We start from the raw sequence: 9239 nt of genomic DNA on the forward strand, positions 1-9239 counted from the left end.
GGAATACAGGATGCTAGAGTTAGTTGTGGGGTCATGGAATCTTCCACCAATATTTCAAAGGAAGGCCTTGGAGGCTAAGCAAAGTGTAGTAGATTTGAGTCCCTATGGGCACCCCCTGAGAAAGCAAAATGTGAAGATGTGAGGACAAAGCTGAAGCTGCAGTAGAGACACCCAAGATTTAAAAATGCCAGTACTATGGAACGTACTGAGGAAGGCTGTAGGAATAGAGTTGAGACAAGCCAACAGGAAGGCCACTTGGGCTGCAACCAACAAGGCCACCAGGACAGAGCTATACGAGCTCTTTGGACAGAATATCACCATGCCATGTGTCCCTAGAAATGTTTATTCTGTGCCTTTATATATATATTGGATATTTGTAAATCACTTTTGATTTTTTAAAAATATATATTTACTTTAGTTGTAAATGGACTTTTATTTTATTTATATGCAGTACTGAGATTCGAACCCAGGGCCTCACACATGCTCAGCAAGTGCTCTACCACTGAGCCACAACCCCAGCCCCAACTTTTGATTTTTATAGGAGCTCACAATGCAATCTTGCCCTGAGTCTCAGAGGAGAATTTCTGTGTAATCTTGGAACTGTTGAGACTATGAGGACTCTTGGAAAGGGACAAAATGTATTTTGCATTGTGAGATGGTTATGAACTTTTGGGGGCCAGGGGAGGAATGTTATGCTTGGATGTGAGGTTTCCTCCAAAAGCTCATGTGGTAGATAATACAAAAGATTTAGAGGAGAAATGATTCGTATATAAGAGTCTTAACCCAATCAGTGAATTAATCCCCTTCTGGGATTAACTGAGTGGTAATTGAAGGCTGGTAGGGTGTGGCTGAAAATTTATATGACAAATATTTACTCAACATCTCTACTCAGATATTTTACTTTTCTGAAACAAATCCTTATAAATCCTTTTTACCTCACAAAATCTGCTCCCTTCACATTCTGCTTCATTTCAATAAATGGCAGCTTCGCTCTTCTATTTGCTCAGGCCAGAAATTTTCAGTGCAGAGGTCTGAGCTAGAGATTCAAATTTGGAAGACATTTTTATACAGCTATTTTTTTTTTTGTACCAGGGATTGAACCCAGGGCCACTTAACCACTGATACACACCCCCTGCCATTTTTATATTTTACTTAGAGACAGGGTCTCGCTAAATTGCTTAGGTCCTCGTTAAGTTGCTGAGGCTGGCTTTGAACTAGTGATCCTCCTGCTTCAGGCTCCCAAGCCACTGGGATTATAGGCATGTGCCACCACACTTGGTTGTACCTCTACTTTTGAAAACTGTCAAACTGGACAAGATCACTGAGACAGTGAGTGTAAATAGAGAAATTGTATAAGGACTGGGTTCTGTCTCCAGTGTTTGAAGCCAAGTTCTCAAAATGTGGTCCCTTAGACCAGCAGCATCAATATCACTTGGGAACTTGTTAGGAATGTGCATTTTTTTCCTTCTCCCAAGACTGAGAAACTGAGAGTTTAATAAGTCCCACAGGTGATTTTAATATGGCTCCATGATTTAATCTCTGCTGATTTACACACACACACACACACACATATATGGTTGTAGTTGGATACATGTGCTAGGTGAGCGCTCTACTGCTGAGCCACAATCCCAGCCCTCTCTGCTGATTCCTTTTTCTTTTTTTTTTAAGAGAGAGAGAGAGAGAGAGAGAGAGAGAGAGAGAGAGAGAGAGAGAGAGAGAGAGAGAGTTTTTTAATATTTATTTTTTAGTTATCGGCGGACACAACATCTTTGTTTGTATGTGGTGCTGAGGATCCAACCCGGGCCGAACGCATGCCAGGTGAGCACGCTACCGCTTGAGCCACATCACCAGCCCTCTGCTGATTTCTTTATACTCATTTCTTAGTACCCTATCACAGAGAGTTTCTAGAACTTTCCACTGGTTAAGCATCTCTGGGTTCAATTCCCTTTACCCTTCTTCCAAAAATGAAATATCATTCCTGCCCTCCTCAATTATTGCCTAATCTTTCAAGATATAAATCAATTTTTCTTGATTCCTTAGGTGGATTTTCTTATTTAAGTTCTAAAAACCTTGTGTAGATACATGTATTCCCGGAGCCTAAACAGTAGGAACTCAATATTTAATTACAGAGTAAAGTAAAGTACCTAAATTAATATTTTGCATGTATTTATTATCTTCAGGCAACTGTACATGCCTTGAGAAATAACTTATTAATCTTTAGGTCTTAGCTGCTAAGCATTTACTTAAATACAATAGTAAATGAGTTCCATTTTAAAATTTCTTTAGACTTTTTTTTGCTCTTTTGAGACAGGTTCTTACTACATTGCCCAGGCTGACATGGAACTACTGTTCTAAAGCAGTCCTCGAACCTCAGATTCCTGGGGTCTAGAGATGCATGCCAGGGCCAGGGTTGTGGCTCAGTGGTAGAGTGCTTGCCTCACATGTGTGGGGCACTGGGTTCCATACCCAGTACCACATAAAAAAATAAAATAAAATGAAGGTATTGTGTCCATCTACAACTAAAAAAAAATAAATTAAAAAAGAGAGAGAGAGAGATGCGTGGCACCACACTCCTCTTCCTCGGACATTTTTGTTGTGACTTCTGTTAACAGCTCAAGTGTTCAGCTTTCAAATTTTTTTTAATTTGACTGGCGCGGGCGAACACCTGTAATCCCAGTGGTTAGTGAGGCTGAAGCAGGAGGTTCAGGAGTTCAAAGCCAAGTTCAGCAATGTTGAGGCACTAAGCAACTCAGTGAGACCCTATCTCTAAATAAAGTACAAATAGGGCTGGGGATGTGGCTCAGTGGTTGAGTGCCCCTGAGTTCAATCCCCGCTACCCTCCCTGCCAAAATTTATTAATTTGATTTTTATATCCGCTGAAGAACCAGTGACATATAACATTCCTCTAAAGTGGGGAAAGTGTTTATAGAACAGAATTTAGGCAATAACAACATTTGCATTTTTTCTTAAAAAAAATCATGGACACACCCTTAAGGAGGTCATCCAAAAGCTGGTGGCATTGAAGCCTGTGGATAGATTTGAGCCACTAAGATTTGTGGTAGCTCTTCCAATTTGAGAGAAGCAGAAAACCAGCCCATTGTGTGAAGACAGAGTTTCATTTGCCAGCAATGCCAATAGCAAAGTGGAGAAATGGGGTTAAGGGCAAGAGAAGCAGATAAGGTAGTGACCTAAAAGTCACAGAGGTCACGGAAGTCTAAAGGATACATCTCAAGTAACTGGAGGTGAGGCGCTCTTCCTAGAGACCGCTTTTGAAAAAGTGGGGGATGATGGGATGATGGGTGGGCCTTTTATTTTTCCAGATGAGCCAGGTTCCTGATTGGTGGCCCAGTGTTGCGTGTGCACCAAACTCCACCCCTTGAACCTTAGCAACAGGAAAGAGAAAGACTGTGATTGGCAGATCCGGTTAGGAGCTCCGTGGAGCCAGGAGGGGGTGCTCTTTATGCTGGTCCTAGGAGTTTGGTGCAGTCTCGAGGAGATGGCTACGCTTTCAAACCTAACACTTTCTGGGCAAGTGCTAACAAACCCTAACAATGGGGGAAAGCTGGCTTTTCTGGATATGTCTCTAGGTATGTAGAGGCCAGAACCCATCCCCCAGAGTCAGGGCTAGATGTGTTTGAGTAGGAGACCTCCTCCTGCTTAGGACAGGCTGGAGATGGCGTTGCCGCCCTCTCTCAGGAGAGGCTTCCACCTCGTGTTACCAAACTCGCCCCATCCCAAAAATACCCTCCGTGCTGTCCCTGGTCTCTACTCCCTAACCGTGCCTCTATCCTTTAGTAGGGGAACCCTGACAGAAATTGCGTGGGGTGTGCTGGAAGTTGCTGGTGGGGACACCTGAGGGAAATTTTAAAAGGCAATCTTTTGGATGTGTTTGATTCTCCTGAGAGATGACTCCAAGCCGTGTTCCTCCTTCAGGCCTGCGAGCTCACACGATCTCCTCATAGTTCAAGTGTGTGATAAATGACTAACTGCCAGGGACCGGTTGCTAGGGACTCCCTGGAAGTGCGTAGAAGGACTGGGAGAAGGGGAATTGGTTGGCCGGTTGGTTGGTTTTTATGTGGTGCTGGGGAGTGGACTCAGGTCTTCCTAGATGCTGGCGAGTGGTTTCTGTAGATGTTGGCAGGTGGTTTTGTCGCTATACGCCCACTGCCCCTACCCTGGCGCCTCCTAGTCTCTTACTTCAGACCTTTAAATGGACAGTGAAGCCCTTAAAGTTTTAATTCCTTTCCCAAGACTCCCATGGGGGACAGATTTTATTTTATTTAGATTTTTAAAGATGGACACAATATCTTTATTTTTACTTATCTATGTTTTTATGTGGTGCTGAGGATTGAACCCAGGTCTCAGAGCGAGGCAAGTGCTCTCCCACTGAGCCACAACCCCAGCGCAGGGATCTCATTATTCACTTGCTATCATACACCTTAGAAAAGGAAGGTTTGGGGGGCGGGTAGACTTTGTAAATGAGCCAGCCAGAGAGCCTAACTGGGCTGGTAGTTATGGAAACAGAGGGGGCGCAGTAGCAGAGGAGGGAAAGAAACAACTGAGAGGGAAGGAAAGGCCTAACCCTTCAGGGTCACGTAGGAAATGAGGGGGAAAGGCCACGCTTTGAGGATGGACCTAAATCACACAAAGGAGTGAGGAGGGTGCACCTTAGAAATGGGAGGAGCAATGAAAAGGAGGCGGGGTTCGTCTTAGAGAGAGGGTCGGGGATCAGTGAGGGGCAGAACTTGGAAAGAAGTGAGGTTGTGGATGGAGAGTGTACCATAGAAATGAGAAAAAGTTGACATGGATAGAGAAAAAAGATTACGGAAATAGAGTGGAGCCCCTTGGGGCGAGGAGTAGAGCAGTGACATCCAGCCCGCGGAACTTGGAAGTGGGAAGAGCAGAGCATATAGCGGGAATTTAGAAAAGAGTGATAGACTTTGCGAGCAAAGTCCCAGTTCTTCTGGAGGCTGAGGCGGAAAGATTGCTTGAGTCCAGGAGTTCAAGGCCAGCTTTGGCAAATGTAAGGAAACCTCCTGTCAAAACAATAGAAATAAGCTGGGTGCAGTAGCCTATACTTGGAATCCCAGTGACTGGAGAGGCTGAGGTAGGAGGATCATAAATTCGAGGCCAGTCTGGGCAACTTTAGAGACTCTGTCTCAAAATAAAAATAAAAAGGGCTGGGGGTGGGGTGGGGTTGTGGCTCAGTGTTAGAACGCTTGCCTAGCATGTGTGAGGCACTGGGTTCTATCCTTGGCACCACATAAAATAAATAAATAAACAAACAGACAAACAATCAAATAATAATAATAATAATAATAATAATAATAATAATAATAATAAAAAGTATTGTGTCAAACTGCAACTAAAAATGGGAGACGCTGGGGAATTAGTTCAGTGGTAAAGCGCCCCTGGGTTCAATCCCCAGTATCTCCTCTTAATAGAAATGAAGAATAGAGTAGAGGAAAAGCAAGGACATCTTTAAAATGAGGAGAGGATGGGGCGGGACTCAGCGGTAGGGTGCAAGAGCTAGCCCATGGTTTCAGTTCCCTGGGGTGGGAGTGGGGGAAATACGGAGGGAAAGCAGAGCGATGAAAGCTGATCTTCTCTGTAGGGAGCAGGGAGCAAGGAAACCATAGGAGCAGGAGGAGCCAGGGCTAAAACCTTGGAAAGAGAAGAAGTAAAGCAGGAATGGAGAACCTTAGAAATGGGTAAGGGCTAGTGTTAGGACCCAATGGTAGAGTACTTGCCAAGAGCACAGGGTCCTGGCTTCAACCCCCAGAACAGCAAAAAGAAGAAGAACCCAAGAGGAGGGAGCCACCAAGGGTGGAACTTAAAAATAAAAGACCTAGGAGGGTTGCCCTTATAAGTGGGGAGTCCATTTTGAGTTAATTCTTCTGAATGATGTGAAGTAGGATCTAACCTCATCCTTTTGCATGTGGATATCTAGTTGTCCCAACACCATTTGTTCCCAGCAATGGTGCACCCCTGTAATCTAGCTACTTGGGAGGCTGAGGTGGAGGATCACAAGTTCCAGGCCAGCTTCAGCAACTTAGCAAGATCCTGTCTCAAGATAAAAAAATAAATAAAACTGGGAGTAGTGATGCAAGCCTGTAATCCCACCTGCTCAGGAGGCTGAGGCAGGAGGATGGCAAGTTCAATGTTAGCTTCAGCAATTTAGCAAGACCCCAACTCAAAATAAAAAATAAAAAGGGTTGGAGATGTGAATCGTTGATTAAGTACCCCTGGGTTCAATCCCTGCTGCCAAAATAAATAAATAAATAATAAAAATTAAAATGGACTGGAGATGTAGCTCAGTGGTAAAGCACTTTTGGGTTCAATCCTCAGTACAAAAAAAAAAAAAGACTATTCTCTCTCCTTATTGAGAGATCTTGGTGGAATTGTTTTCTTAATTTTGTTTTTGTATTATTCATTGCTAGTACAGGTTGGGTATCCTTTATCTGAAATGCTTAGTACCAGAAATGCTTCATATTTTGGAGTTTTTCAGATTTGGGTATGTTTGCATGGACTACCAGTTGAGCATCCCTAATCCAAAAATCCAAAATATAAAATACTCTGAAACCTGAAGCTCTAAAAATATCAACAAGTTGTGGGGGATTTTAGAGCACCTCAGATTTTCAGATTAGGGATACTCAAACTGTGTATAGAAATGTAATTTATTTTTGTTTATAAATCTTATATCCTAAACTTCATGAATTTATTAACTATAGTATGTGTATGTATCCTTAAGAAATTCTATAAACAATATATACAAGATCATTGTATCTGAAAATAGATTTAACCTTATTTTGTGTGTGTGAGTGTGTGTGTGTGTGTGTGTGTGTGTGGTAGCAACAGGCTTTCTTGTAAGACAAAGACCCTTGTGGATTCCATACTGCTGCTTGGTCACCACTTCTAACTCCATCATGAGTTCTGAAATATTTTGTGGCATTAAAATGACTTTTAAAAAATATTATCAATGGGAGTAAAGGTGTAGCTCAGTAACTGGTAGAGCACTTGCCTAATATGTGTGAGGCCCTAGGTTCAACCCTTAGCACTGCAAAAAAATAATTGGGTCACTGTCCAGGGCTGGGATTAGGGGGAAGAAGGAAAAAAAATTTGAATGGTAACACCAAGAATTTATAGGAATTACACTTCTTGTTCACCACTTGATCTAAAAGGAGATGAAGGCAAAATTAGGATGGTTAGAAAGAAAGGAACCCTTTCTGTCTGACAGATGTATTGGATCATATATGCACAAATATAGTATCTACTCTGTATTAGGCACTTAGTACATTAATCAGTAAACGATGGCCTCTTAAAAACCTCAATCTAGTTGAGGACGCTATTAAGTAATATATGCAGTGTGCATTGTTTAAAGTGTTCTGAATTACGTATAATCAGAATCTTTTAGAAAGTGAGAGAAACCTGCTGTCATTTTGTCAATTTTTTTCCTCCTACAGGCTGTATCCTTTAGCTAATTGTCACTTTTTTTTTTTTTTTTTTTTTTGGTACTGGGGACTAAACCCAGGGGCACTTAACCACTGAGCCACATCCTCAGCCCTTTTTTGTATTTTATTTAGAGACAGGGTCTCAATGGGTTGCTGAAGCTGGCTTTGAACTCATGTCGTAGCCTCTGGAGACCCTGGGATTACAGGAGTACGCCACTATTGTCACATATTTTGAGGATCCTAGTGTTCTGAACTTCTAAATGATGAAACATTGTTTACAAAAATTGTGCTTTTTAAATGTTTATAAATATAAAATAGAGCTTTTGACCCACTGGAAAACATAATACAATATGATTATGCTTTTTACAAGAAATTTTTTAAAAAATATTTATTTTTTAGTTGTAGATGGACATAATAATATCTTTATTTTATTTTATGTGTTGCTGAGGATCAAATCCAGAGCTAGGCGAGTGCTCTACCACTGAGCAACAACCCCAGCCCTTTCATAAGAAAATTAATTACATAATTTATATAAAATCTAATTATTCAGAGTCTAATACTCCCACACTTAGGTGCATAATAAATTTTGCATGTTTGTTTTCCCATTTAAAAACAAATTAGGGACTTGGGGGTGTAGCTCAGTGGTAGAGGGCATATTTAGCATATGTAAGGTCCTGGGTTCAATCCCCCAGCACCACACACACACACACACACACACACACACACACACATTTAAAAGAAAATTATTCATGCAGCATCTCAAGTAGTGTGAACAATTTTAAAACTGTTTACAGAATGTTACCTTTCTTTAATCCTGAGACTAACTTACTCAGGCCAAAATTTCAAATAGGCTTTTTTTTTTTGGTGATACCTAGATAAGAATAGTTCTTGAGAGATGGCTTCCTTGAGATGTCTTTTTTTTCAGGTGGTTACAGTTACAGTGGTGACATCATTACAGAAAGTAGCATAAGCAAAACCTCATATCTCTGTAAGGATACATCTTGAAAACTAAGGGAAAGGACACAAGAACCTGGAAAAGGGTTGATTCTTATATTAAGGACACCTCCTTCATAACCTCATAGCTTACATGGGAAGGGTCCTTAGACATTTTACCCAGGTTTGAAGCATTTGTTTTCCCTTCCCAATGGAAAGGCTGAGCAGGAAGTGGGTTTTATCTCTAAATCATAGCTGACAAGATCTCTGATTTTTAGCACTGTATATATTGTTTTACAATTCCTTTACAGTGCACCAAATCGGATGGTAGTCTGGGATTTCAAAGTCCAGGAATTAAAATTATGTATGTATGATTTCAGTAAAAAACAAATCCAACCAACCAAACTCCAAAACACATGCCAAGGGTGTGAATAATTAGGAGACATTTAAAAAACTAATTAAGGGTTTATTTTTAACTAAGTTTTTTTTTTGTGTGTGATGCTGGGGATTGAATCCAGGGCCTTGTGCATGCAAGGCAAGCACTCCACCAACTGAGCTATATCCCCAGCCCTAACTAATTAATTTTTTAAAAGAATGTTATGTTTGAAAAATCAAAGAGCTTGTTTTTTTGCAGATTTTTTTCTTTTTTCTGCTATGAAACCATCTGTTATTTCTGATCCACTTGACATACACCTATATATTCAGAGAGGAAAAAAAGCAAAATAGAAAACATTAAGTGCTTTATACAGGCCACATAGGTACACTTGAGCAAACCTTTTAGTGTCACTATTATTGAATGCCAATTAAATTGAATTAAGATATTTATTGAACATTTACTATGTACCTAAAAGAATT

This window comes from Marmota monax, unplaced genomic scaffold (assembly GCF_021218885.2).
Source record: "Marmota monax isolate L192 unplaced genomic scaffold, Marmota_monax_Labrador192_F-V1.1 WCK01_AAM20220418_F8-fsc00050, whole genome shotgun sequence".
NCBI lineage: Eukaryota > Metazoa > Chordata > Mammalia > Rodentia > Sciuridae > Marmota > Marmota monax.